Consider the following 12,810-nt stretch of genomic DNA (forward strand, 5'->3'; position numbering starts at 1 on the left):
TTCCCTAGATACAAATGAAGTGCCTGCAAGAACCTTCAGATATAGTTAACGTACAGTACGGTCCCTTCGATTCATATGTCCCGATTGAACTAGAGGCATTGGTTCATCGAGACCTCTTTATATGTTCAATGACGGTGCGATCGTTCTAAGTATTGTAATCTTCACGTGCATGACTTAGAGAATCGAATCCTCTAATCATCACTTAGTCAGCTCTGGCCAGAGACTTAGAATGATTACAAACTATCAGAACACACAGGACATCCAAGACTATTCTAGCGATCGAATCCCCGACTACAATGCACAGACCTCCCACTAGATTTCGGACTGCACGAACACTGGCCCTTGGGATGGTCCTCGGTGGAACTCAGAGACAGGTCACGATACAGCTGGTCCTCTAGTGAAGTCACGGTGATGTCTAGGTCATAAGGACTAATGGTGTACAACTATACCATAGATATCTCTACTCGATTATTGGGAACCACTTAGAGATTTCTAGGGTGAGGGAGTTCAGTGAACTCGTCAACTTACGAGCACCCACTTATGCATGCCGATATCACAATACCGTTTACTAATGAAATGAAGTACACATACACTGAGTGCTATTCTTCTAATGGGAAAGGCCGATATCCTCATTGGTGGCGTAACCCTTCGACTAGGAACACGTTTAATAGTTATAATACTTAAGTAAATGTCTCACGATCCTAACGATCAATTACTAGTACTTGTAATAACTGTAAGGACTATATCTATGCTTGTGACAAAGGGACAAAGATATAGAATGCCAAGATGTTTTATCATTAATACGAATAAAGGTTCGTTTATTACCATTATAAATACGAAAGACCACAGCCACAAGTTGGCTTGTTGGTCACCTACTCTAACATTTTCATGATCGCTTTTGGAATCCAATTTTGACCATGTTCGAGTCCGAATTTGGAAATATGACATTAAACAGGAATTGTAGCCAGCTAAAATAGCTTTCTAATGCCGCCGGAACCAGTTGATTTGGAGTTCAGATGAGAAACTTATGCTCGACTTCCTGGACACTACCGAAGATGTTGAGGGATCCTCTCTTCTAATTTGATTTTATTTCCCAATATCAACTCTTTTCTTACTCTTTGATCCTTTTTGCTTCTTGGACACCTAATTATCAATTTGTACCTATAAGATAGTAAATCCACCAATTAAAACAAAAATATAAATTAATCCATAAAAAAATCCACGTAAACGTAAACGTTGAATGTTATTTCTACACTCCACTGTATCTTTAGTATTTAGTGTTTTTGCTATTGTTTGGTTATGCGTGTTAAAGTCCTAGTGTTGTATTTCGTGTTATTAAGAACGTTGTTGCGAATGTACTTTTGTGCATATTTTTTTGCATGTACGTTTGTGCATGTCCATTTGAGCGAGTGTGTTTGTGCATGTTTGTTGATTTGTATTAATGTCCTAGGATTGTAGTTTGTGTTTTCTTGATCCTTTTTGCGAATGCACTTTTGCGTGAGTACTTTTGTGCATGCTTTTGTACTTTTACTTATGTGCGTATCTTTTGTAGCGAGTGTTTTTGTGCACATTTCTTGATGCGCATTCGTGTCCTCGTACTGTAGCACGTATTTTCATGATCGCTTTTGGAATCCAATTATGACCATGTTCGAGTCCGAATTTGGAAATATGACATTAGACAGGAATTGTAGCCAGCTAAAATAGCTTTCTAATGCCGCCGGAAGCAGTTGATTTGGAGTGCGGATGAGAAAGTTATGCTCGACTTCGTGGACACTACCAAAGATTTAAGGGGATCCTCTCTTCTAATTTGATTTTATTTTCCTAATTGCAACTCTTTTCTTACTCTTTGATCATTTTTGCTTCATGGACACCTAATTATCAATTTGTACCTATAAGATACTAAATCCACCAATTAAAACAAAAATATAAATTAATCCATAAAAAAATCCACGTAAACATAAACGTTGAGTGTTATTTCTACACTCCACTGTATATATTTTGTATTTAGTGTGTTTGCTATTGTTTGGTTATGCGTATTAAAGTCCTAGTGTTGTATTTCGTGTTTTTAAGAACGTTGTTGCGAATGTACTTTTGCGCATATTTTTTTTACATGTACATTTGTGCATGTCCATTTGAGCGAGTGTGTTTCTGCATGTTCATTGATTTGTATTAATGTCCTAGGATTGTAGTTTGTGTTTTCTTGATCCTTTTTGTGAATGCACTTTCGCGTGAGTACTTTTGTGCATGCTTTTGTACTTTTGCGTACGTGCGTATATTTTGTAGCGAGTGTTTTGGTGCACATTTCTTGATGCGCATTCGGGTCCTCGAACTGTAGCACGTATTTTCATGATCGTATTTGGAATCCAATTTTGACCATGTTCGAGTCCGAATTTGGAAATTTGACATTAGACAGGTATTGTAGCCAGCTAAAATAGCTTTCTAATGCTGCCGGAACCAGTTGATTTGGAGTGCGGATGAGAAAGTTATGCTCGACTTCGTGGACACTACCGAAGATGTTGAGGGATCCTCTCTTCTAATTTGATTTTATTTTCCTAATTGCAATTCTTTTCTTACTCTTTGATCATTTTGCTTCATGGACACCTAATTATCAATTTGTACCTATAAGATTAAATCCACCAATTAAAACAAAACTATAAATTAATCCATAAAAAAATCCACGTAAACATAAACGTTGAATGTTATTTCTACACTCCACTGTATCTTTTGTATTTAGTGTTATTGCTATTGTTTGGTTATGCGTGTTAAAGTCCTAGTGTTGTATTTCGTGCTTTTAAGAACGTTGTTGCGAATGTACTTTTGCGCATATTTTATTACATGTACGTTTGTGCATGTCCATTTGAGCGAGTGTGTTTGTGCATGTTTGTTGATTTGTATTAATGTCCTAGGATTGTAGTTTGTGTTTTCGTGATCCTTTTTGCGAATGCACTTTTGCGTGAGTACTTTTGTGCATGCTTTTGTACTTTTACTTATGTGCGTATCTTTTCTAGCGAGTGTTTTTGTGCATATTTCTTGATGCGCATTCATGTCCTCGAACTGTAGTACGCATTTTCGTGATCGCTTTTGGAATCCAATTTTGACCATGTTCGAGTCCGAATTTGGAAATTTTACATTAGACATGAATTGTAGCCAGCTAAAATAGCTTTCTAATGCCGCTAGAACCAGTTGATTTGGAGTCTTGGTGAGAAAGTTATGCTCGACTTCGTGGACACTACCGCAGATGTTGAGGGATCCTCTCTTCTAATTTGATTTTATTTTCCTAATTGCAACTCTTTTTTTACTCTTTGATCATTTTTGCATCATGGACACCTAATTATTAATTTGTACCTATAAGATAGTCAATCCACCAATTAAAACAAAAATATAAATTAATCCATAAAAAAATCAACGTAAACGTAAACGTTGAATGTTATTTCTACACTCCACTGCATGTTTTGTATTTAGTGTTTTTTGCTATTGTTTGGTTATGCGTGTTAAAGTCCTAGTGTTGTATTTCGTGTTTTTAAGAACGTTGTTAAGAATGTACTTTTGTGCATATTTTTTTACATGTACGTTTGTGCATGTCCATTTGAGCGAGTGTGTTTGTGCATGTTGGTTGATTTGTATTAATGTCCAAGGATTGTATGTTGTGTTTTCTTGGTCCTTTTTGCGAATGAACTTTTGCGTGAGTACTTTTGTGCATGCTTTTGTTCTTTTACATATGTGCGTATATTTTGTAGCGAGTGTTTTGGTGCACGTTTCTTGATGCGCATTCGTGTCCTCGAACTGTAGCACGTAATTTCCTGATCGCTTTTGGAATCCAATTTCGACCATGTTCGAGTCCGAATTTGGAAATTTTACATTAGACAAGAATTGTAGCCAGCTAAAATAGCTTTCTAATGCCGCCGGAACCAGTTGATTTGGAGTCCGGATGAGAAACTTATGCTCGACTTCGTGGACACTACCGAAGATTTTGAGGGATCCTCTCTTCTAATTTGATTTTATTTCCTAATAGCAACTCTTTTCTTACTCTTTGATCATTTTTGCTTCATGGACACCTAATTATCAATTTGTACCTATAAGATAGTGAATCTACCAATTTAAAAAAAAAATATAAATTAATCCATAAAAAAATCCACGTAAACGTAAACGTTGAATGTCATTTCTGCACTCCAGTGCATGTTTTGTATTTAGTGTTTTTGCTATTGTTTGGTTATGCGTGTTAAAGTGCTAGTGTTGTATTTCGTGTTTTTAAGAACGTTGTTGCGAATGTACTTTTGTGCATGTTTTTTTACATGTACGTTTGTGTATGTCCATTTGAGCGAGTGTGTTTGTGCATGTTTGTTGATTTGTATTAATGTCCTGGGATTGTAGTTTGTGTTTTCTTGATCCTTTTTGCGAATGCACTTTTGCGTGAGTACTTTTGTGCATGCTTTTGTATTTTTTCTTATGTGCGTATCTTTTGTAGCGAGTATTTTGGTGCACGTTTCTTCATGCGCATTCGTGTCCTCGAACTGTAGCACGTATTTTCATGATCGCTTTGTGAGTCCAATTTTGACCATGTTCGAGTCCGAATATGGAAATTTGACATAAGACAGGAATTGTAGCCAGCTGAAGTAGCTTTCTAATGCTGCCGGAACTAGTTGATTTGGAGTCCGGATGAGAAAGTTATGCTCGACTTCCTGGACACTACTGAAGATGTTGAGGGATCCTCTCTTATTATTTGATTTTATTTTCCTAATTGCAACTCTTTTCTTACTCTTTGAGCATTTTTGCTTCATGGACACCTAATTATCAATTTGTACCTATAAGATTAAATCCACTAATTAAAACAAAAATATAAATTAATCCATAAAAAAAATGCACGTAAACGTAAACGTTGAATGTTATTTCTACACTCCACTGTATCTTTTGTATTTAGTGTTATTGCTATTGTTTGGTTATGCGTGTTAAAGTCCTAGTGTTGTATTTCGTGTTTTTAAGAACGTTGTTGCGAATGTACTTTTGCGCATATTTTTTTACATGTACGTTTGTGCATGTCCATTTGAGCGAGTGTGTTTGTGCATGTTTGTTGATTTGTATTAATGTCCTAGGATTGTAGTTTGTGTTTTCTTGGTCCTTTTTGCGAATGTACTTTTGCGTGAGTACTTTTGTGCATGCTTTTGTACTTTTACTTATGTGCGTATCTTTTGTAGCGAGTGTTTTTGTGCACGTTTTTTGATGCGCATTCGTGTCCTCGTACTGTAGCACGTATTTTCATGATCGCTTTTGGAATCCAATTTTGACCATGTTCGAGTCCGACTTTGGAAATATGACATTAGACAGGAATTGTAGCCAGATAAAATAGCTTTCTAATGCTGCCGGAACTAGTTGATTTGGAGTCTGGATGAGAAATTTATGCTCGACTTCGTGGACACTACCGAAGATGTTGAGGGATCATCTCTTCTAATTTGATTTTATTTTCCTAATTGCAACTCTTTTCTTACTCTTTGAGCATTTTTGCTTCATGGACACCTAATTATCAATTTGTACCTATAAGATACAAAATCCACAAATTAAAACAAAAATATAAATTAATCCATAAAAAAATCAACGTAAACGTAAACGTTGATTGTTATTTCTACACTCCACTGCATGTTTTGTATTTAGTGTTTTTGCTATTGTTTGGTTATGCGTATTAAAGTCCTATTGTTGTATTTCGTGTTTTTAAGAACGTTGTTGCGAATTTACTTTTGCGCATATTTTTTTTACATGTACGTTTGTGCATGTCCATTTGAGCGAGTGTGTTTGTGCATGTTTGTTGATTTGAATTAATGTCCTAGGATTGTAGTTTTTGTTTTTGTGATCCTTTTTGCGAATGCACTTTTGCGTGAGTACTTTTGTGCATGCTTTTGTACGTTTACTTATGTGCGTATCTTTTCTAGCGAGTGTTTTTGTGCATATTTCTTGATCCGCATTCATGTCCTCGAACTGTAGCACGTATTTTCGTGATCGCTTTTGGAATCCAATTTTGACCATGTTCGAGTCCGAATTTGGAAATATGACATTAGACAAGAATTGTAGCCAGCTAAAATAGTTTTCTTATGCCGCCGGAACCAGTTGATTTGGAGTCCCGATGAGAAACTTATGCTCGACTTCGTGGACACTACCGAAGATGTTGAGGGATCCTCTCTTCTAATTTGATTTTATTTCCTAATAGGAACTCTTTTCTTACTCTTTGAACATTTTTGCTTCATGGACACGTAATTATAGATTTGTACCTATAAGATAGTCAATCCACCACTTAAAACAAAAATATAAATTAATCCATAAAAAAATCCACGTAAATGTAAACGTTGAATGTTATTTCTATACTCCACTGTATCTTTTGTATTTAGTGTTTTTGCTATTGTTTGTTTATGCGTGTTAAAGTCCTAGTGTTGTATTTCGTGGTTTTAAGAACGTTGTTGCGAATGTACTTTTGTGCATATTTTTTTACATGTACGTTTGTGCATGTCCATTTGAGCGAGTGTGCTTGTGCATGTTGGTTGATTTGTATTAATGTCCTAGGATTGTAGTTTGTGTTTTCTTGGTCCTTTTTGCGAATGCACTTTTGCGTGAGTACTTTTGTGCATGCTTTTGTACTTTTACTCATGTGCGTATATTTTGTAGCGAGAGTTTTTGTGCACGTTTCTTCATGCGCATTCGTGTCCTCGAACTATAGCACGTATTTTCATGATCGCTTTTGGAATCCAATTTTGACCATGTTCGAGTCCGAATTTGGAAATATGACATTAGACAGGAATTGTAGCCAGCTAAAATAGATTTCTAATGCCGCCGGAACAAGTTGATTTGGAGTCCGGATGAGAAACTTATGCTCGACTTCGTGGACACTACCGAAGATGTTGAGGGCCCCTCTCTTCTAATTTGATTTTATTTCCTAATAGCAACTCTTTTCTTACTATTTGATCATTTTTGCTTCATGGACACCTAATTATCAATTTGTACCTATAAGATAGTGAATCTACCAATTAAAAAAAAATATAAATTAATCCATAAAAAAATCCACGTAAACATAAACGTTGAATGTCATTTCTCTACTCCACTGCATGTTTTGTATTTAGTGTTTTTGCTATTGTTTGGTTATGCGTGTTAAAGTGCTAGTGTTGTATTTCGTGTTTTTAAGAACGTTGTTGCGAATGTACTTTTGTGCATATTTTTTTACATGTACGTTTGTGTATGTCCATTTGAGCGAGTGTGTTTGTGCATGTTTGTTGATTTGTATTAATGTCCTGGGATTGTAGTTTGTGTTTTCTTGATCCTTTTTGCGAATGCACTTTTGCGTGAGTACTTTTGTGCATGCTTTTGTATTTTTTCTTATGTGCGTATCTTTTGTAGCGAGTGTTTTGGTGCACGTTTCTTCATGCGCATTCGTGTCCTCGAACTGTAGCACGTATTTTCATGATCGCTTTGTGAGTCCAATTTTGACCATGTTCGAGTCCGAATATGGAAATTTGACATAAGACAGGAATTGTAGCCAGCTGAAGTAGCTTTCTAATGCTGCCGGAACTAGTTGATTTGGAGTCCGGATGAGAAAGTTATGCTCGACTTCGTGGACACTACCAAAGATGTTGAGGGATCCTCTCTTATCATTTGATTTTATTTTCCTAATTGCAACTCTTTTCTTACTCTTTGATCATTTTTGCTTCATGGACACCTAATTATCAATTTGTACCTATAAGATTAAATCCACCAATTAAAACAAAAATATAAATTAATCCATAAAAAAATCCACGTAAACGTAAACGTTGAATGTTATTTCTACACTCCACTGTATCTTTTGTATTTAGTGTTATTGCTATTGTTTGGTTATGCGTGTTAAAGTCCTAGTGTTGTATTTCGTGTTTTCAAGAACGTTGTTGCGAATGTACTTTTGCACATATTTTTTTACATGTACGTTTGTGCATGTCCATTTGAGCGAGTGTGTTTGTGCATGTTTGTTGATTTGTATTAATGTCCTAGGATTGTAGTTTGTGTTTTCTTGGTCCTTTTTGCGAATGTACTTTTGCGTGAGTACTTTTGTGCATGCTTTTGTACTTTTACTTATGTGCGTATCTTTTGTAGCGAGTGTTTTTGTGCACGTTTTTTGATGCGCATTCGTGTCCTCGTACTATAGCACGTATTTTCATGATCGCTTTTGGAATCCAATTTTGACCATGTTCGAGTCCGACTTTGGAAATATGACATTAGACAGGAATTGTAGCCAGATAAAATAGCTTTCTAATGCTGCCGGAACTAGTTGATTTGGAGTCTGGATGAGAAATTTATGCTCGACTTCGTGGACACTACCGAAGATGTTGAGGGATCATCTCTTCTAATTTGATTTTATTTTCCTAATTGCAACTCTTTTCTTACTCTTTGAGCATTTTTGCTTCATGGACACCTAATTATCAATTTGTACCTATAAGATACAAAATCCACAAATTAAAACAAAAATATAAATTAATCCATAAAAAAATCAACGTAAACGTAAACGTTGATTGTTATTTCTACACTCCACAGCATGTTTTGTATTTAGTGTTTTTGCTATTGTTTGGTTATGCATATTAAAGTCCTATTGTTGTATTTCGTGTTTTTAAGAACGTTGTTGCGAATTTACTTTTGCGCATATTTTTTTTACATGTACGTTTGTGCATGTCCATTTGAGCGAGTGTGTTTGTGCATGTTTGTTGATTTGAATTAATGTCCTAGGATTGTAGTTTTTGTTTTCGTGATCCTTTTTGCGAATCCACTTTTGCGTGAGTACTTTTGTGCATGCTTTTGTACGTTTACTTATGTGCGTATCTTTTCTAGCGAGTGTTTTTGTGCATATTTCTTGATCCGCATTCATGTCCTCGAACTGTAGCACGTATTTTCGTGATCGCTTTTGGAATCCAATTTTGACCATGTTCGAGTCCGAATTTGGAAATATGACATTAGACAGGAATTGTAGCCAGCTAAAATAGTTTTCTTATGCCGCCGGAACCAGTTGATTTGGAGTCCCGATGAGAAACTTATGCTCGACTTCGTGGACACTACCGAAGATGTTGAGGGATCCTCTCTTCTAATTTGATTTTATTTCCTAATAGGAACTCTTTTCTTACTCTTTGAACATTTTTGCTTCATGGACACGTAATTATAGATTTGTACCTATAAGATAGTCAATCCACCACTTAAAACAAAAATACAAATTAATCCATAAAAAAATCCACGTAAATGTAAACGTTGAATGTTATTTCTATACTCCACTGTATCTTTTGTATTTAGTGTTTTTGCTATTGTTTGTTTATGCGTCTTAAAGTCCTAGTGTTGTATTTCGTGTTTTTAAGAACGTTGTTGCGAATGTACTTTTGTGCATATTTTTTTACATGTACGTTTGTGCATGTCCATTTGAGCGAGTGTGCTTGTGCATGTTGGTTGATTTGTATTAATGTCCTAGGATTGTAGTTTGTGTTTTCTTGGTCCTTTTTGCGAATGCACTTTTGCGTGAGTACTTTTGTGCATGCTTTTGTACTTTTACTCATGTGCGTATATTTTGTAGCGAGAGTTTTTGTGCACGTTTCTTCATGCGCATTCGTGTCCTCGAACTATAGCACGTATTTTCATGATCGCTTTTGGAATCCAATTTTGACCATGTTCGAGTCCGAATTTGGAAATATGACATTAGACAGGAATTGTAGCCAGCTAAAATAGCTTTCTAATGCCGCCGGAACAAGTTGATTTGGAGTCCGGATGAGAAACTTATGCTCGACTTCGTGGACACTACCGAAGATGTTGAGGGCCCCTCTCTTCTAATTTGATTTTATTTCCTAATAGCAACTCTTTTCTTACTATTTGATCATTTTTGCTTCATGGACACCTAATTATCAATTTGTACCTATAAGATAGTGAATCTACCAATTAAAAAAAAATATAAATTAATCCATAAAAAAATCCACGTAAACATAAACGTTGAATGTCATTTCTCCACTCCACTGCATGTTTTGTATTTAGTGTTTTTGCTATTGTTTGGTTATGCGTGTTAAAGTGCTAGTGTTGTATTTCGTGTTTTTAAGAACGTTGTTGCGAATGTACTTTTGTGCATATTTTTTTACATGTACGTTTGTGTATGTCCATTTGAGCGAGTGTGTTTGTGCATGTTTGTTAATTTGTATTAATGTCCTGGGATTGTAGTTTGTGTTTTCTTGATCCTTTTTGCGAATGCACTTTTGCGTGAGTACTTTTGTGCATGCTTTTGTATTTTTTCTTATGTGCGTATCTTTTGTAGCGAGTGTTTTGGTGCACGTTTCTTCATGCGCATTCGTGTCCTCGAACTGTAGCACGTATTTTCATGATCGCTTTGTGAGTCCAATTTTGACCATGTTCGAGTCCGAATATGGAAATTTTACATAAGACAGGAATTGTAGCCAGCTGAAGTAGCTTTCTAATGCTGCCGGAACTAGTTGATTTGGAGTCCGGATGAGAAAGTTATGCTCGACTTCGTGGACACTACCGAAGATGTTGAGGGATCCTCTCTTATCATTTGATTTTATTTTCCTAATTGCAACTCTTTTCTTACTCTTTGATCATTTTTGCTTCATGGACACCTAATTATCAATTTGTACCTATAAGATTAAATCCACCAATTAAAACAAAAATATAAATTAATCCATAAAAAAATCCACGTAAACGTAAACGTTGAATGTTATTTCTACACTCCACTGTATCTTTTGTATTTAGTGTTATTGCTATTGTTTGGTTATGCGTGTTAAAGTCCTAGTGTTGTATTTCGTGTTTTCAAGAACGTTGTTGCGAATGTACTTTTGCGCATATTTTTTTACATGTACGTTTGTGCATGTCCATTTGAGCGAGTGTGTTTGTGCATGTTTGTTGATTTGTATTAATGTCCTAGGATTGTAGTTTGTGTTTTCTTGGTCCTTTTTGCGAATGTACTTTTGCGTGAGTACTTTTGTGCATGCTTTTGTACTTTTACTTATGTGTGTATCTTTTGTAGCGAGTGTTTTTGTGCACGTTTTTTGATGCGCATTCGTGTCCTCGTACTGTAGCACGTATTTTCATGATCGCTTTTGGAATCCAATTTTGACCATGTTCGAGTCCGACTTTGGAAATATGACATTAGACAGGAATTGTAGCCAGCTAAAATAGCTTTCTAATGCAGCCGGAACTATTTGATTTGGAGTCCGGATGAGAAATTTATGCTCGACTTCGTGGACACTACCGAAGATGTTGAGGGATCATCTCTTCTAATTTGATTTTATTTTCCTAATTGCAACTCTTTTCTTACTCTTTGAGCATTTTTGCTTCTTGGACACCTAATTATCAATTTGTACCTATAAGATACAAAATCCACAAATTAAAACAAAAATATAAATTAATCCATAAAAAAATCAACGTAAACGTAAACGTTGATTGTTAGTTCTACACTCCACTGCATGTTTTGTATTTAGTGTTTTTGCTATTGTTCGGTTATGCGTATTAAAGTCCAATTGTTGTATTTCGTGTTTTTAAGAACGTTGTTGCGAATTTACTTTTGCGCATATTTTTTTACATGTACGTTTGTGCATGTCCATTTGAGCGAGTGTGTTTGTGCATGTTTGTTGATTTGTATTAATGTCCTAGGATTGTAGTTTTTGTTTTCGTGATCCTTTTTGCGAATCCACTTTTGCGTGATAACTTTTGTGCATGCTTTTGTACTTTTACTTATGTGCGTATCTTTTCTAGCGAGTGTTTTTGTGCATATTTCTTGATCCGCATTCATGTCCTCGAACTGTAGCACGTATTTTCGTGATCGCTTTTGGAATCCAATTTTGACCATGTTCGAGTCCGAATTTGGAAATATGACATTAGACAGGAATTGTAGCCAGCTAAAATAGTTTTCTTATGCCGCCGGAACCAGTTGATTTGGAGTCCCGATGAGAAACTTATGCTCGACTTCGTAGACACTACCGAAGATGTTGAGGGATCCTCTCTTCTAATTTGATTTTATTTCCTAATATCAACTCTTTTCTTACTCTTTGAACATTTTTGCTTCATGGACACGTAATTATAGATTTGTACCTATAAGATAGTCAATCCACCACTTAAAACAAAAATATAAATTAATCCATAAAAAAATCCACGTAAACGTAAACGTTGAATGTTATTTCTACACTCCACTGTATCTTTTGTATTTAGTGTTTTTGCTATTGTTTGGTTGTGCGTGTTAAAGTCCTAGTGTTGTATTTCGTGTTTTTAAGAACGTTGTTGCGAATGTACTTTTGTGCATATTTTTTTACATGTACGTTTGAGCATGTCCATTTGAGCGAGTGTGTTTGTGCATGTTGATTGATTTGTATTAATGTCCTAGGATTGTAGTTTGTGTTTTCTTGGTCCTTTTTTTGCGAATGCACTTTTGCGTGAGTACTTTTGTGCATGCTTTTGTACTTTTACTCATGTGCGTATATTTTGTAGCGAGAGTTTTTGTGCACGTTTCTTCATGCGCATTCGTGTCCTCGAACTATAGCACGTATTTTCATGATCGCTTTTGGAATCCAGTTTTGACCATGTTCGAGTCCGAATTTGGAAATATGACATTAGACAAGAATTGTAGCCAGCTAAAATAGCTTTTTAATGCCGCCGGAACCAGTTGATTTGGAGTCCGGATGAGAAACTTATGCTCGACTTCGTTGACACTACCGAAGATGTTGAGGGATCCTCTTTTCTAATTTGATTTTATTTCCTAATAGCAACTCTTTTCTTACTCTTTGATCATTTTTGCTACATGGACACCTAATTATCAATTTGTACCTATAAGAT

Source organism: Erythranthe guttata, chromosome 12 (assembly GCF_056151865.1).
Source record: "Erythranthe guttata isolate IM_541 chromosome 12, IM_541, whole genome shotgun sequence".
In the NCBI taxonomy this organism is placed as follows: Eukaryota; Viridiplantae; Streptophyta; class Magnoliopsida; order Lamiales; family Phrymaceae; genus Erythranthe; species Erythranthe guttata.